This window comes from Syngnathus typhle, linkage group LG20 (genome assembly GCF_033458585.1).
Source record: "Syngnathus typhle isolate RoL2023-S1 ecotype Sweden linkage group LG20, RoL_Styp_1.0, whole genome shotgun sequence".
Classification (NCBI taxonomy): Eukaryota; Metazoa; Chordata; class Actinopteri; order Syngnathiformes; family Syngnathidae; genus Syngnathus; species Syngnathus typhle.
This window is the reverse complement of record NC_083757.1, coordinates 9,283,092-9,297,883: the sequence shown is the minus strand read 5'-3', so window position 1 is coordinate 9,297,883 and position 14,792 is coordinate 9,283,092. Positions and strand designations below refer to the sequence as shown.

At 39.1% G+C, this 14,792-nt stretch overlaps 1 long non-coding RNA gene across 1 annotated transcript; it reads left to right on the top strand.

Moving 5' to 3' along the window:
- The first annotated feature begins 9,971 nt into the window (after positions 1-9,971).
- LOC133144988 (uncharacterized) lies at positions 9,972-12,959 on the top strand. The gene is made up of 5 exons (XR_009710802.1): positions 9,972-10,162; positions 10,582-10,725; positions 11,063-11,190; positions 11,363-12,124; positions 12,627-12,959. It is a non-coding gene; the product is annotated as an uncharacterized LOC133144988 (long non-coding RNA).
- Positions 12,960-14,792: the final 1,833 nt, after the last annotated feature.

Sequence of the window (14,792 nt, the reverse complement as noted above, 5' to 3'; positions counted from 1 at the left end):
GGAGGCCGACATTTCCAAACAGACGGTCGTTCTCGCAGCCTTCACTGGCACGGCGGCATTCAACATTTCTGGGACAACTTTGCATTGTCTGCTCAAACTGCCGAGAAGTCTCAAACCCCCGTACCACGGCCTGGGCAATAAACTGGACGAAGTCAGAGCCGAGCTGTCGATCGCCCAAATACTCATCATCGACGAGATTTCCATGGTGTCCAAAGACCTCTTTGCCTACGTGAATGCCAGGTTGATACAAATCAAAGGCATCAATTTACCTTTTGGTGGCATGTCTGTTCTTGCTGTTGGAGATTTCTTTCAGCTCCCTCCCGTGAGACAGTCCAAACCGCTATGCGTGTACGATCCCACTCGGCTGGACCACTGGCGTGACAACTTCAAAAAGATCACGCTCACCGCCATCATGAGGCAGAAAGACGATGTTGCCTTTGCCGAACTGCTGAACCGACTCCGGGTGAAAGAAAAGTCTGATGAACTTTCGGAACTGGACAGAGCTCTTCTTGCTACGAGGTACACTTCTCCAGAAATGTGTCCAAGTCATATTCTGCATGTTTTTGCCACCAATAAACAGGTAGATGGCCATAACTCTGCGATGCTGGATCTGCTTCATAAGGACATTGTACAAATTGATGCAGATGACTACAAGAAGGACAAACAAACTGGCAGAATGGCGAGGCAAACTTTCCCTGTGCAAGGCGCTAAGAGCGAGCTCCCGGACTCGATCAGAGTTGCCCTCGGTGCTCGTGTTATGCTCACGCGTAATTTTGATGTTCAAGCAGGTCTGTGCAACGGGACGTTTGGAAAAATTGTGGAATTGGTCAACTATCCGAATGAAGCCCGCGTAAAGAAAGTTGGGTTGGAACTTGATCATGTGAGTAACACAGCGCGTGCCGCTAACCGTGTGTACATTGACAGACAGGAGGAGAAGCTGAAAAAGCCTGGAGTGACGCGCCGACAGTTTCCCATCAAGCTTGCTTTTGCCTGCACGATCCACAAGGTACAAGGCATGACAACATCAGAGGCTGCTGTTTCGCTGAAAGGCGTTTTCGAACACGGCATGGGGTACGTAGCTCTGAGTAGAGTGACCTCGCTCAGCGGTCTGCATATTCTGCATATGGACGAGAGAAGACTTCATGCAAATCCAGAAATCACTGCTGCTCTTGCTGAGATGGCAGAGGATTCTTTGGAGAGCGTCATGCCACTCCTTCACGTGATGCCGTCGGTAGATCGAGCAAATCACCTGGTTGTCGTCCATCATAACACCGAAGGGCTGTCTTGTCATGTGCAGGACATCAGGTGCCACCACGAGCTGCACTTTGCTGATGTTTTGTGCTTCACAGAGACACACCTTCAAGGATCTGTGGCTGATGGACGTGCCTGCTTGGAAGGCTTCACAATGTTTCACAGGAACCGAAGAGATTCTTACACAAACTGTCCTGACTTGGCAACGAAACTTGGTGGCGGCGTAGGTATTTGTGTCAAAAGTCACATTGCAGCCCAGGAAAAGAAATACATACAGGGTGTGACCGACATTGAATTTGTTGTGGTGAAACTTGAAGCTCCCCTCAATGTGTTGATTGCTGCCGTTTACAGGCCTCCAGGCAACAGTCTGCGCACTTTTCTGCCAAGCTTGGGAAATCTCTTGCGGTACCTTGAAGTAATGGACCATCATCAGATCTTGGTATGTGGAGATTTTAATGAAGATATGCTATCTGCCTCATTCAAGCCCATTCTCGATTTGTTTCGCTCAACAGGTTACACGCAACTCATAACCACTGCTACCACTGACAAAAACACATTGCTTGACTTAATTTTTGTCTCTCGACCTCAGTGTGCTCTTCATTCAGGTGTCTTGCAAACGTACTACAGCTATCACAATCCTGTTTTCTGTGTTTTGGCCACTGAAAGGTAAGTCACAGCTAAATCATGTGGTTCAGCATTTGCAAAAAGGATGGAAATCAGAACGTGAACGTTGTCGTAAGTGTATAATATTAGTGGTGGGATGTGGTGGGTGATTTGTTGCCTTTAGGTGAGATGGGATCTGGGGCGAAAGTTGCTCAAAATGACAAATGAAAGAAACCTGCAGATAGGACCTCATGTCTATGGTGGGAAGATAGTCCTATAGGTTGAGATGGAATAGTGGTTGGGGGTCGGTGAGGAATCACGTTGAGTTAAGGGAAGGCAAAGACTTTTTAAAATTTCAAAAAGCCTTCCCTTAACTCAACTTTTTAATTTTTAAAAAGCCTTCCCTTAACTCAACTTTTTATTTTTAAAAAGCCTTCCCTTAACTTAACGTTTTAATTTTTAAAAATGTTACTTTTATTTTTTTAAAATTTTAACTTTTAAAACTCTTAACTTGTTAACTTGTTAACTTTTTAAATTAACTTATGGTTGAGAGGAGACTTTTTAACTTTTTAAACCTTTATTTTACAATCAAATTTTAACCTTTTAAACCTTTATCTTACAATCAAATTTTAACCTTTTAAAACTTTATTTTACAATCAAATTTTAACCTTTTAAACCTTTATTTTACAATCAAATTTTAACCTTTTAAAACTTTATCTTACAATCAAATTTTAACCTTTTAAACCTTTATTTTACAATCAAATTTTAACCTTTTAAACCTTTATTTTACAATCTAATTTTAAAGATGAGTTAAGGGAAGGCCTTTTACATTTTAATTTTTTAATTGTTTTGAACTTTTATTTTGAATTTTTTTGAATGTCATAATCACCAGGCGAGAACAGAAAACAGATGAGGTAAGTTGCTCGTCATGAAACATGTTTTTTCCTCTCTTTCTAAAGACAGTAAATGCTGCTATTCACTCTTTTGTATTTTAACAGTTTTTATCTGGCGAAAGCAGTTCATCCCAGAATGGAGGCCAGAGGTAGGCATGACATATCACCTTATTGTAATGTAATTATAACATTGTAACATGTTGTAATTTATAGTTAAGCTTGTGTGAGCCCTCTGTAGAATCATACATTTTCAATCAATTTAGCTGGATTGTTTTTTTTTCTCCACAAAAACCTTGAGCATGCAAAAACATTCATCATGGACCAATGACTCCCAAGCAGACTCAAGGCACGCCACCCCTACAACATGGCAGCACAAGAGATGCTCAATTCCATCCCTGAAGGCATCTCCAGAGATGCCTGGCTGGTGGCAGCTTGGAAGCTGGAGTGGGAGGCAGCTGGCCCCTCCCTCATGCACCGTTATGTCTGGGAACCAGGAGACGGCGCCATAGGAGGAGACGAACTACCTCGCCAGCAGTGGACCACACTGAACCGCTTAAGAACTGGTGTTGGGCGCTTCAACATGTCTAGTGGGGACTGGCGGACAGTGCGGCATGCGAGTGCGGCGCTCCCGAGCAGACAGCCGACCACATCATCAACACCTGCCCCCTTTATAGACCACCCTCAGAGACCGGCCTCTTCGACCTGGGACCAGAGATGCTGGTGTGGCTCCACGACACCAAGTTGGAGCTTTGATGTTACACGAGAGAGAGAGAGAGAGAGAGAGAGAGAGAGAGAGAGAGAGAGAGAGAGAGAGATGGTGGCAAGAAGCAGGACTTCTTATTCCTCTGTAAGTAGCCAATTATTATTGACTATTGTCACAAAACACTCTCTTTAATTTTGAATGTCTTTTTCAACTCGTGTCCTCAACCACCTCTATGTTTTTTCTTCTTCAGTTTTTTATGTTGCGTGTGGCTCCACATGCTCCATTTGTCTAGACCACCTTGGCCACCTTGGTACTCAGCCTTGATGAGACCTGGCCTGTCTCGCCAAAAAAATGACCGAAATTTTAAGAAGATCCATGGGACCAGTGTTATTCTCCTTTTCTATTGACTCCAAGCAACACGTAAGTAATTGTCATTCCAAATTGAATGTGTTCATATCATTCACTCAAGATGGACACAAGTTGTACATATGCTTGATGTATGACTGTATTTGACTATTGTCACAAAACACTCTCTTTAATTTTGAATGTCTTTTTCAACTCACATTTGTAATGTGATTTTTAAATATGAATTAATTATGATGTTATATTATAGCACAGGGAGAGCCAAGCCTTTCAAAAAAACCTGTACAAGGGAGGCCAGCATCATGAAACACAAACTCGCAAACCAGCATGGTAACACACAGGACTTCTTCTGATTCTTCTGTGAGTAACCAACAAGGAACATTTTCATGAAGCATTTTCCTCCTTTTCCTCAACACCTCTTTCATGTTTTTTTTAGTATGTTCTTGGGTCTTGCCTGTGGTTTTACACGCATCCAGAAATGCTGACAAAGAACAGCTTGGCCTTTAACAGTCGGAAGCCTCTGATTTTACTCTACTAAGCCTCAGATACAGTCTGTTTTCTGTTCTCATTTATTTATTTATTTATTTATTTTTTCATTTATTTATTTATTTATTATATATTTGCCTCACATTATGTTTGCATTATCTTTTGTATAACAGCGTCTACAATCATGTTCCACTTAAACTCTCAAAAAACAACACTGAAATTAACATAACATCCATCCATCCATTTTCTGAACCGCTTAGTCCCCACGGGGTCGCGGGTGTGCACTTCAGTCTTCAATCGGCCTACCAAGCATGTATTTGGGATGTGGGAGGAAACTGGAGTGCCCGGAGAAAACCCACGCACCCCGGGGAGAAGATGCAAACTCCACACATGGAGGGCTGGAGGTGGAATCGAACCCGCACCCTCCTAACTGTGAGGCGGACGTGCTACCCAGTGCCCCTTCACATAACATTCAAAATACAAAATAGCATCCCCATGCACAAGCATGACTTCCTTTATGGCATATTTTTGCCCCACTGCCGTCTTTGATTCAGCTGGAAAAAGAATCATACTGCATTTTTGTCCTAAAAAGCACACTTTTTCTTTTCTTGCGTTTGGTTCATTATGTTTAGTGTGTCAAATGTTTACACGAAAATTTGAACACATTTAAGTCTTAATTCACTATTGTTTATCATCACTGTGTTTATTATTTATTTAATCAGTAAAACATTTGATATGTTTTCTGTTTTTGTTTGTTCTTGTTCTTTGTTTGTTGTCGTTTATCATTTTTATGTTTATTAATTATTATTTTTGTTATTTCTTGAGAGTTTCTAAAAGTTATCTACATTATTTCTAGCATTACATGTTTGATTCAGCAAAAAACCAACAACATTGTATTCAGTCCGAAAATATTTAAACATAAGTTTGAACTCATTCAAGTCTTTGTTCGTTGTCGTTAATCATTTTTATGTTTATTATCTATTGAATCAGTAAAATACTTGATATGTTTTTATTTGTATGTCTTCAGCGTTTCTGAAAGTTATCATTACTTCTTTGATTCGATTAAAAAAAACTGTATTTCGTCCCAAAAAGCACAATTTTTTTTCTTCTCGTGTGTGATTTATTATATTTTGTTTCCAATATTTAAACATGAATTTGAACACTTTCGAGTCAAGCCCAATTTATTCATACTTTTTCAGAGTTTCTGAAGGTTATTTATATTATTTCTTGTATTACTTCTTTGATTAAAAAAAAAAAAAAAAACTATTTCGTCCCTAAATCAGGACTTTCCGGGTTAACGTAATAAATCGGTGAGCGATTGGCTAAGGCAGCGCCCAATTACGTGAGCGGTTGTCTAAGGCAGCGCCCAATTATGTGAGCGGTTGCTAAGGCAGCGTTATGGTAGCCAATCAGGGCCGGTAATCTGTAAACAATTGCGTTTCTGTGTTACAGTGGAAATTATTACTCGCCACTTTAAACTTTGTGAAAATTAATTAAGTATTCCAATATCCTCACATTTCATTTACTAGACATTTGCGTGTACATACCTTTTCTAAATTTTAGAAAAGTCGCGTACACGCAGATTTGCGCTGCTAGATAAGAGTCAACATTCAGCAACTTACAAAATACACAAATCAGACATTTATTCGTTTAAGAATACTAATTCATTATGTTCATATGCCCATGTATTTCACCACGTAGTAATTCCCAATTTATATTTGGTGAACGACATCTGGCCGCAGAGAATGACATTTAGAATCGCGATCAGAATTGTAGTCGAAAATATGTTTTCACCATGACTGACAGCTCTCGATCGTATAATCACATTTCACATGATGTGTTTAGCAGTTAGTATTTGTCTTTCTTCCGTGTGTAATTAATATCATATTAACGATGCATGGGGGCGGAGTTGGGGGTTGTGTTACGTTCATAGAAATCGGAATTCACAAGGACTGTGATCGTAGTATATCATTAACATCATCTTAAAATGCTGAAACATGTTCACTCAATCGTTTAGTCACATTTCAGACGAATTTACAGGGATATGTGTGTCTGACACTCTTTTTATCGAATGTGTGTCTGACACTCTTTTTATCGATTGCATATGCAAATGTGGCATATCTGTTTAGCGTGCACTTTAACTGAAATTTCCCACTACCCGCAAAGATATTGGGGCGCACACAAGTTCCCATCAGACTTTCCCACACGTCGAAAAGGTAAGTCGCTTTTTAACAATGTCAGCCCAATCCGAAATCCGATTTTCCCAAAACATTTATAAACACTTTGTAGTCTATTGTTGTACTGTAGACCATTGTGTTACTGTGTAAATTAGTATTTACTACTTTAAACTGGGTGAAAATTAAGTAACATCCTCACTTTTCCGCGTGAAGACGTCTGACTCAAATTCGAATTTGAGTCAGACGTCTTCAGGTCCGTTTCTTACAATGTTTAATAACAATTGTACCGATTTGGTTGAAGAAGAGCTAGCTGGAATTCAAGGAAAGAAAAAGAAACGAAATAAACCTCGCGCACGACGGCAAGTGTAAAACTATTAAATGAGCCCTATAACCTTAAAAATCTATATTATTATATCTATTATACCTATGTCCTCAAAAAAATGGATCCATTAGTAAGCATCTCTCGAACAATATATTTCTTCATATGGTTTAGTTTTTGAGACAGACAGTGAATGTACATCTTGTCTTTTGATCTGTACCGCGTGTGGGGAAAAAGCCTGAGAACTAGTGCGCGGCCAGAAAAAAAAAAACGTGGCGCTGTCAATCATGCGAGTTGGGCGGCTAGATCAGAGTCAACTCTCACCACCGTTTCTGGCAGTAGTATGCAGATGTTTATTTCACTATAACAAATAGAAAATCAATCTTTGCTTACCGTGGGAACAAATGCACAGGTGCCAACGTATGAGCTTCCAAAATTATGTAGGGGATGAAATTGTAGATCAAAGGAGTCAACTCTTAACATCTTCCAAAATACACAATATTGGAAGTAGTCCATAGGAATTAAATAAATAAATAAATAAATAAATAAATAAATAAATAAATAAATAAATAAATAAATAAATAAATGTTAACAGATATAAGATAGAACGATAGATAGATAGATAGATAGATAGATAGATAGATAGATAGATAGATAGATAGATAGATAAAAACAACAAAAACAATTCAACAATAGATATTGGGAAGGGTAATACACACTTACCATAATCCTTCAAAGGGGTAGGGCTGCTCTTTTATGAAATCAGTTTCTGTCATCACGTAGACTAATTAAACCACATATAAGTGCTGTCGTAATTATGTCTCTGCCGATCAGTTATTGTTTTTATTTATTTTTTTCAGAATGGAAAACCTTTGGACCCTCCAACAATTGCCAGCGGCTCTCACGGCAAAAGTGGTGGCCTTAAAAACAAATGAGAAACATTCTCGATGGGTCCTAAAAGAGGATGGCACGGTGCAGGCTGGGGCCTCCCACTTTAACACAGTGGCGGCCCTCTGTGATGGCCACCGAGTGTGCAAAATTGTGCTTTTCGCAAGTTTAGCCTCCGACGTCTCTGTCGGAGGTACATTTCGATTTATTAATTTTGGCCGGGGAAGAGAAGAAGGGGTCCTCCTCTCCCGGCACAACACCACCATTTACGTGGCTGGGGGGATGGAGGTGACGCCTGATTTGGAGGCAAAGGGGACAGCTCTGCTGTACCCTTCAAGTATTACCAGGGAATTAAAGGACATCAGCCATGAGGAGGGTGTCCTGTTTACGACAGACGGCATTGTCTCTGCTGTAAGATCACGCTCTCTCTTTTTGCTCCCTCTCCTTCATGAAGTATTGATGTTTAATCTGTCTTTATTTTTTAGATCCGCCCCATTAGGATGGTGCTGACACGCGCGATGCCAGTCCCATTGGGCATCTTTTATTTGAAAAAAGTAAACTGATTGTTCTCTTTCTCTCTCACACTATGTGTGCGTGCGTGCGCATGTGTGTGTCTAAATATAGATATATATCACCCTCTCATTTCACCTGAGTAAGGTCCCTTCGGGCATCATGTTGCCTTTGTAATTGCAGCGTAGATCTACATTCCAACACCTAGTACTAATTTGACATTTTCATTATAGGATCAAACGGAAATAAAGGTGCTCAGGTGGCGGGAGAGCAACTTTTTTCGAGTAGTTGTTGGACAGCGGCTTTCAATGACGCACATGACGACAACGTGTTCTGATGGCGTGGAGCTCCACACCACAGAAAATACTGTGATAAAGGTACCTAAAGCAAGCAGTTTTTTCCCGTGTATAAACAAAGTTATTTTAAATTTAAACAATACTGTTATTTACTTGAGATAAACTGCTATCAGTGGCTCATCATCATCAAGGCTGAAGTCAGAATCATGCTTTAGAGTTTTCTCTAAATCTGGATCACCAATTTTGTAAGATTTTGTCTCAGATACAGCTCTATCAGGAAGACATACAATTTTACTTGCTTCCCTGACTGTATAAAATCATTGTGGTTGTAATTATGTTCATGAAATTAATCAAATTGTTTTAGGTTTTACGTTTTTTATCTGTCTGCCTGTCTATCTATCTATCTATCTATCTATCTATCTATCTATCTATCTATCTATCTATCTATCTATCTATCTATCTACCAACCTACCTACCTACCTACCTAACCTACCTACCTACCCAACCGAACCAACCTTCATACCTATCCATCCGATCCAACTCCATCCATCCATCCATCCATCCATCCATCCATCCATCCATCCATCCATCCATCCATCCATGCATCATGTTTTCTCGTAGTGTTTTAAACCCATAATAAATTGTCAAAACATTTCTTTGCGCAGGAACTGGAAGAACAGTTTCATGTTGTGGCCTTTAAAATAAAAGGCAAACACGTGGAGCTTGTCAACCTCAACAATGCCACCAAAACGGTTCCTTTCGATGAGTGGAACCAAAGATTCCCCGAGGGCCCTAATTTTCCCCCAGAGGGGTTTTTGTGGTAATTTTGTTTGAAATTTTGTTCTATTGTTTGTGTTTCTTGTTACTTCTTTGTTGTTCTGTTTAATATGTACTATGATTAAAGTTTGAATTTAAATGCACAAAATCGTCATTGTTTATTTTATTTATTTTTATAAAATTGAATTAATTTAATCTAAATTATGATCATATATTTCACCTCTTAGTTATATTTTGTTGTCCGTGTATAAATTGTGTATTGCGTCATTATATTAAATGTATTAGTTGTATCAATTCAATAGATACTTTAATTTTTCTTCTCCCCATATTTTTCCAACTGCGTATTTAAGTGACCTAGTTTTATTATATTTCTATTGCAAATACGATCGCGATCTTGATTCAGTTGCTCGACACTGACACTTAGTGGCTGTGTAAAATCATTACAAGCAAAGTCTTCCGTGGATTTAAGGTACCCGTTTTATTAAATTACCGTATTTATTCCAATTATCACCCATTATTGTCCGATTGCCAAGGGGCACTGAAAAGGGCGATAATATGTATATTTTCCTTATGTAGTATCTCACTGGTGTTTTTAACACGAGGACAGCGGCTGTTTTGAGCTACCTCTAACAGCGGGGTGCGTCAATTGACGCCGCCATCGATGCGACACGCTACCGTCGCACATCACGTGTTGTACACGTCATATTAACGCGATCGTCTTGTTCGAGCCCATGCACCGAGAACGTAATTGTGTGAGGATATTGTTGCGGAGTGACGAGTGTAATTGTATCATAGTTTATGGAGAAAAACAAATTAAAAGGGACGTTCAACGCGCTGTCAAATCAGTCATATTTAAACTTGCGCAAAGACGTCGGCATGTGGTCGCGGAGGAAAACGTAAGTTTTGGGGGGAATTTTTTAGCAGCATGGGCGATAATTAGAGGTATCAGTGTTTTATTTATGCTATCGCTAACACACACAGGGCGGTTATTAGAATATGGGCGATAATTATTAGAATAATTACGGTATTGCAAATACAATTGCAAAGAAACAATTGGTTGAGGAGCAGTTTTATAGCAGATTTTTGTTGTTGTATTGCGATAGCGTATTGCTAATGCTAATCTGTTGATTGTGTCGAGAGAGAGAGAGAGAGAGAGAGAGAGAGAGAGAGAGAGAGAGAGAGAGAGAGAGAGAGTCTCAGTAAAGATATCTGTCACACTCTCATTTCACCTGAGTAAGGTCCCTTAGGGCATCATGTTGCCTTAGCCTAGATCTACATTTCAACAACTAATACTAATTTGTCATTTTCATTACAGGATCAAAGAGAAATTAAGGTCCTCACATGGCGCGAAACCAACTTTTTCCATGTCAAACTTGGACAGCGGCTGTCCATGACACACATGACAACATCATCTTCTAGTGGCGTAGAGCTCCACTCCACAGAAAATACTGTAATAAAGGTACCTAAAGCAAGCAGTTTTTTATGTGTATAAACAAAGGTGTTCTCAATTGAATCAATACTGTTATTTACTTGGGATGCACTGCTATCAGTGGCTCACCATCATTAAGGTTGAAGTCAGATTCATGCTTTAGGAGTTTTCTCAAAATCTGGATCACCAACTTTGTAGGATATTGTCTCAGACACAGCTGTCTGTCTGTCTATCTGTCTGTCTTTCTGTTTATATATCTATATCTAACCAAGCTACATACCTACCTACCCGACCCCATCCATCCATCCATCATGTTTTCTCGTGGTGTTTCAAACATAATAAATTGTCATGAAATTTCTTTGCGCAGGAACTGGAAGAAGAGCCCTTTCGCTTTGTGGCCTTTAAAATCAATGGTGAATTTGAACAAGGAGTTTGTGGACGCCACCAATGCCACCAGAATGTTTCCATTAGAGGAGTGGAAGAGGGGTTTTTGTGGTAATTTTTTTTTTTTTGTTCTGTTGTTTGTATTTTGTGTTACTTGTTTGTTCTGGTTAAAATGTTCTACTATTAAAGTTTAAAGTTAAATGCACAAAATAATTTATTTTATTCATTTTTATTAAATTATGATAATATATTTAACCACTTCATCAACATTTGCCCCCTATAGAGACCACCCTCAGAGGCCGGCCTCTTCGACCTGCGACCAGAGATGCTGGTGTGGCTCCACGACACCAAGTTGGAGAGAGAGAGAGAGAGAGAGAGAGGCAACGTCATATGCCGATTTAGGTGACCCAGTTTATTATTTTGTTTATAGCAAATACAGTCGCAAATATATTGTTTCAATGTGTAGTTAATGGTATTAATGTATTGTATAGTATATGATTTCAATCTATTTTAATCTATAGTAATGGTATTTTACCCATGTCTTATTTTGGGATATTTGTAACTTCAGCTGTCTTTATTTTAGTATTCTGGAATACTATGGTTTATTTTGAAAATGTTGCTCAGATGTCGCATGTATTCCCATTCTAGATTGATAGATAGAATTTACGGTAGCGTTCTTTGGCCTGCTGTCCAAAGAACATAGAAAACAATACGGAATGCGATCATCTCATGTGCGGTGGCACCACAAAGTAGATTGCAGAAGTTAACTCAGCAGCATGGACGCGTTCCAGGCAGTTACTGCGACCGCAAGGGGGTAAGTATTACTAAAAAGAAGCACACAAGTTTCAAACTTGCCGAGTGGACAGTGAAGCAGAAAATAGATTTGTCAAAAAGTGTGAGGAAAATATGCACTGTCTGCCGACTCACATTTTCCATAGTCCATGTGGAACTGACTCACCTTAAGCAACACGGTGGACACGAACGAAAAAACGCACAACTAAGGAAGGGGGAACCTGGACAGATCCATCAGGCAACGACAAAGATGGTACGTAAATATTTTTTTAAACCCTCTCAAGGTTAATATGAGAATGTACAATGGATGTCTATCGTATAGAAAAAGCTATATTTGCTTTTGGGTGTAATAAACGGCCAGGTAAATGGATAGATAATACATAAAAACCATTCGTTTGCATACATTGATAAATAAAAGATCAACATTATGTGGCACTTGCCTCCCCAGAACTTTTGGTTTATAGGAAGGTTTGTTTTCTATTTAGAGGAAGAAACGCATGCGCCCAAGTGCAATATGTATTTTTGCCAGTAGAGGACGCTGAAACTAAATATGTTGCATAGCGGATGAGCTGTCTTAATCATTTCTGTCTGTAACAATTGCACACACAGCCTTACATTTGTAACAAGTTTCAAGAGATGTGCATATTTTTTCATTAGACATGCAATGTAATTCTGTCAACTTTTAAATACACTATGTTATTTTACTTTTAATGTGGATAGAGGATTTATTTTTGGTGTTTTTGATTTTACTGCAGATTATCCAGACATCCCCAACGTCAAAGCAACACGTCTTTGGCCTCAGCATCCTTATTTTCCAATGGGATTTGTGGACAGGAATGTCTTTTTCGACATGTTCCAACTTTAAACTGTTCATCTCATGCTTAATAACTGTCGCTCAGCACTGACACCTGGTGGACGTTATGTTGTCATGCAGATTTCGTTATGCCTAATAAGAACAGATTCAGATTTGATTCTTAGTAGTTACCTTGCTGACTGTTTCTTGTTGACTAATACTTCTTGCGTATGTACTGTTTTTACTCGCTTATTGGTTTTCTTGCTTACTGCTTTTTCTAAAATGTACATATTCACCTGCAGTTTCCAAATTTTTTTAACCTATTTGTATTGTCCCAACATCAACAGGTTCAGCTAAATCCCACTTCATGTATACGTCATTCAGTGTCATTTAACAGCGTTTTTCCTTTCTAACTTATTCATTTTGCCACCAATTCAACCCGTTTCAACATTTAGCTCATGCATTTTATGCCTAACTATTCCACAACTTCTCACTTACCAATAATTCGAAATTCTCTAAAATTTGGTTTTTCTACTCTAATTTCTACCATTTTCAACCGATTCTACCTAGTCCAACTTTCAACTGTTCATCTTTTGCCTACCTATTCCACAACTTCCCACTTACCAAGATTCCAAATTTGAAATTCAACCAAATTCTCCAAAATTTCATTTTTCTATTCTAATTTCTACATTTTTCAACCGATTCAACCATTCCAATTTTCAACTGTTCATCTTTTGCATACCTATTCCACAACTTCCCACTTACCAAATATTCCAAACTTTCAATTTTGAAATTCACCACAAATTCTCCAAATGTTCTCAAGTAATTGAACACGTTTCAACATCGTTCGGCAGCATTCCCCGAAAAAGTTATTCATACATTTCGCCTTCACACGCAATTTCTCCAGAAATTGCAAAATTCTAGTTATTATTGTGTGAAGGCGAAGGCCTTCACACATATGTTATTCTACACCATTCTCTATTATTATTATTATTGTGTGAAGGCGAAGGCCTTCACACATATGTTATTCTACACCATTCTCTATTATTGTGTGAAGGCGATGGCCTTCACACATATGTTATTCTACTCCATTTACTTTATTATTATTATTATTATTATTATTCTTCTATTTTATTCTCCTCACTTTTTTGTCCCGTTTCATCTTTCACATAATTCATCCGATTCACTCCATTCCACTTTTCACGTATTCCAAATATTCAGGAAAGGGTGGCTTGTATTTTTCTCATTCCGAAAATTTTCCGATTCCGCAAAATTCCCAAAATTCCGACAAATTTTTCCCCATCCATTCTTAATGGCACATTCGACATTTCACAAAATTTCGTTTTTCACCTCTAACTTCTACATTTTTCAACCGATTCAACCCATTCCAACTTTCAACTGTTCATCTTTTGCCTACCTATTCCACAACTTCCCACTTACCAAAAATTCCAAATTTTCAAATTTGAAATTCAACCAAAATTCTCTCAAATTCTGTTATTCCACTCTAATTTCTACATTTTTCAACCGATTCAACCCGTTCCAACTTTCAACTGTTCATCTTTTGCCTACCTATTCCACAACTTCCCACTTACCAAAAATTCCAAATTCTCAAATTTGAAATTCAACCAAAATTCTCTACAATTTTGTTTTTCTACTCTAATTTCTACATTTTTCGACCGATTCAACCCATTCCAAATGCATTCACCTTATGCTTCCCACATTCACTCCCATTCACCCCCACTTCCACTACGCTTACACATTCAACCCTTGACCCCCAATTCCAGTGTGGCGGCCATCTTGGATTGACCCTCAAGTGCCCCCAATGAACCCAAAATGAACCGGAAGTGCCCCAAATCAAACCGAAAGTGACCCCAAATAGACCGGAAGTGACCTCAGGTAAACCGGAAGTGACCCCAAATCAAACCGGAAGTGACCCCAAATGTACCGGAAGTGACCTTTCTAGACCGGAAATGACCCCGAATAAACCGGAAGTGACCTCAGACGAACCGGAAGTGACCCAAATTAAACCGGAAGTGACCCAAATAAACCGGAAGTGACCCCAAATAGACCGGAAGTGACCCCAAAAAGACCGGAAGTGACCTCAGGTAAACCGGAAGTGACCCCAAAT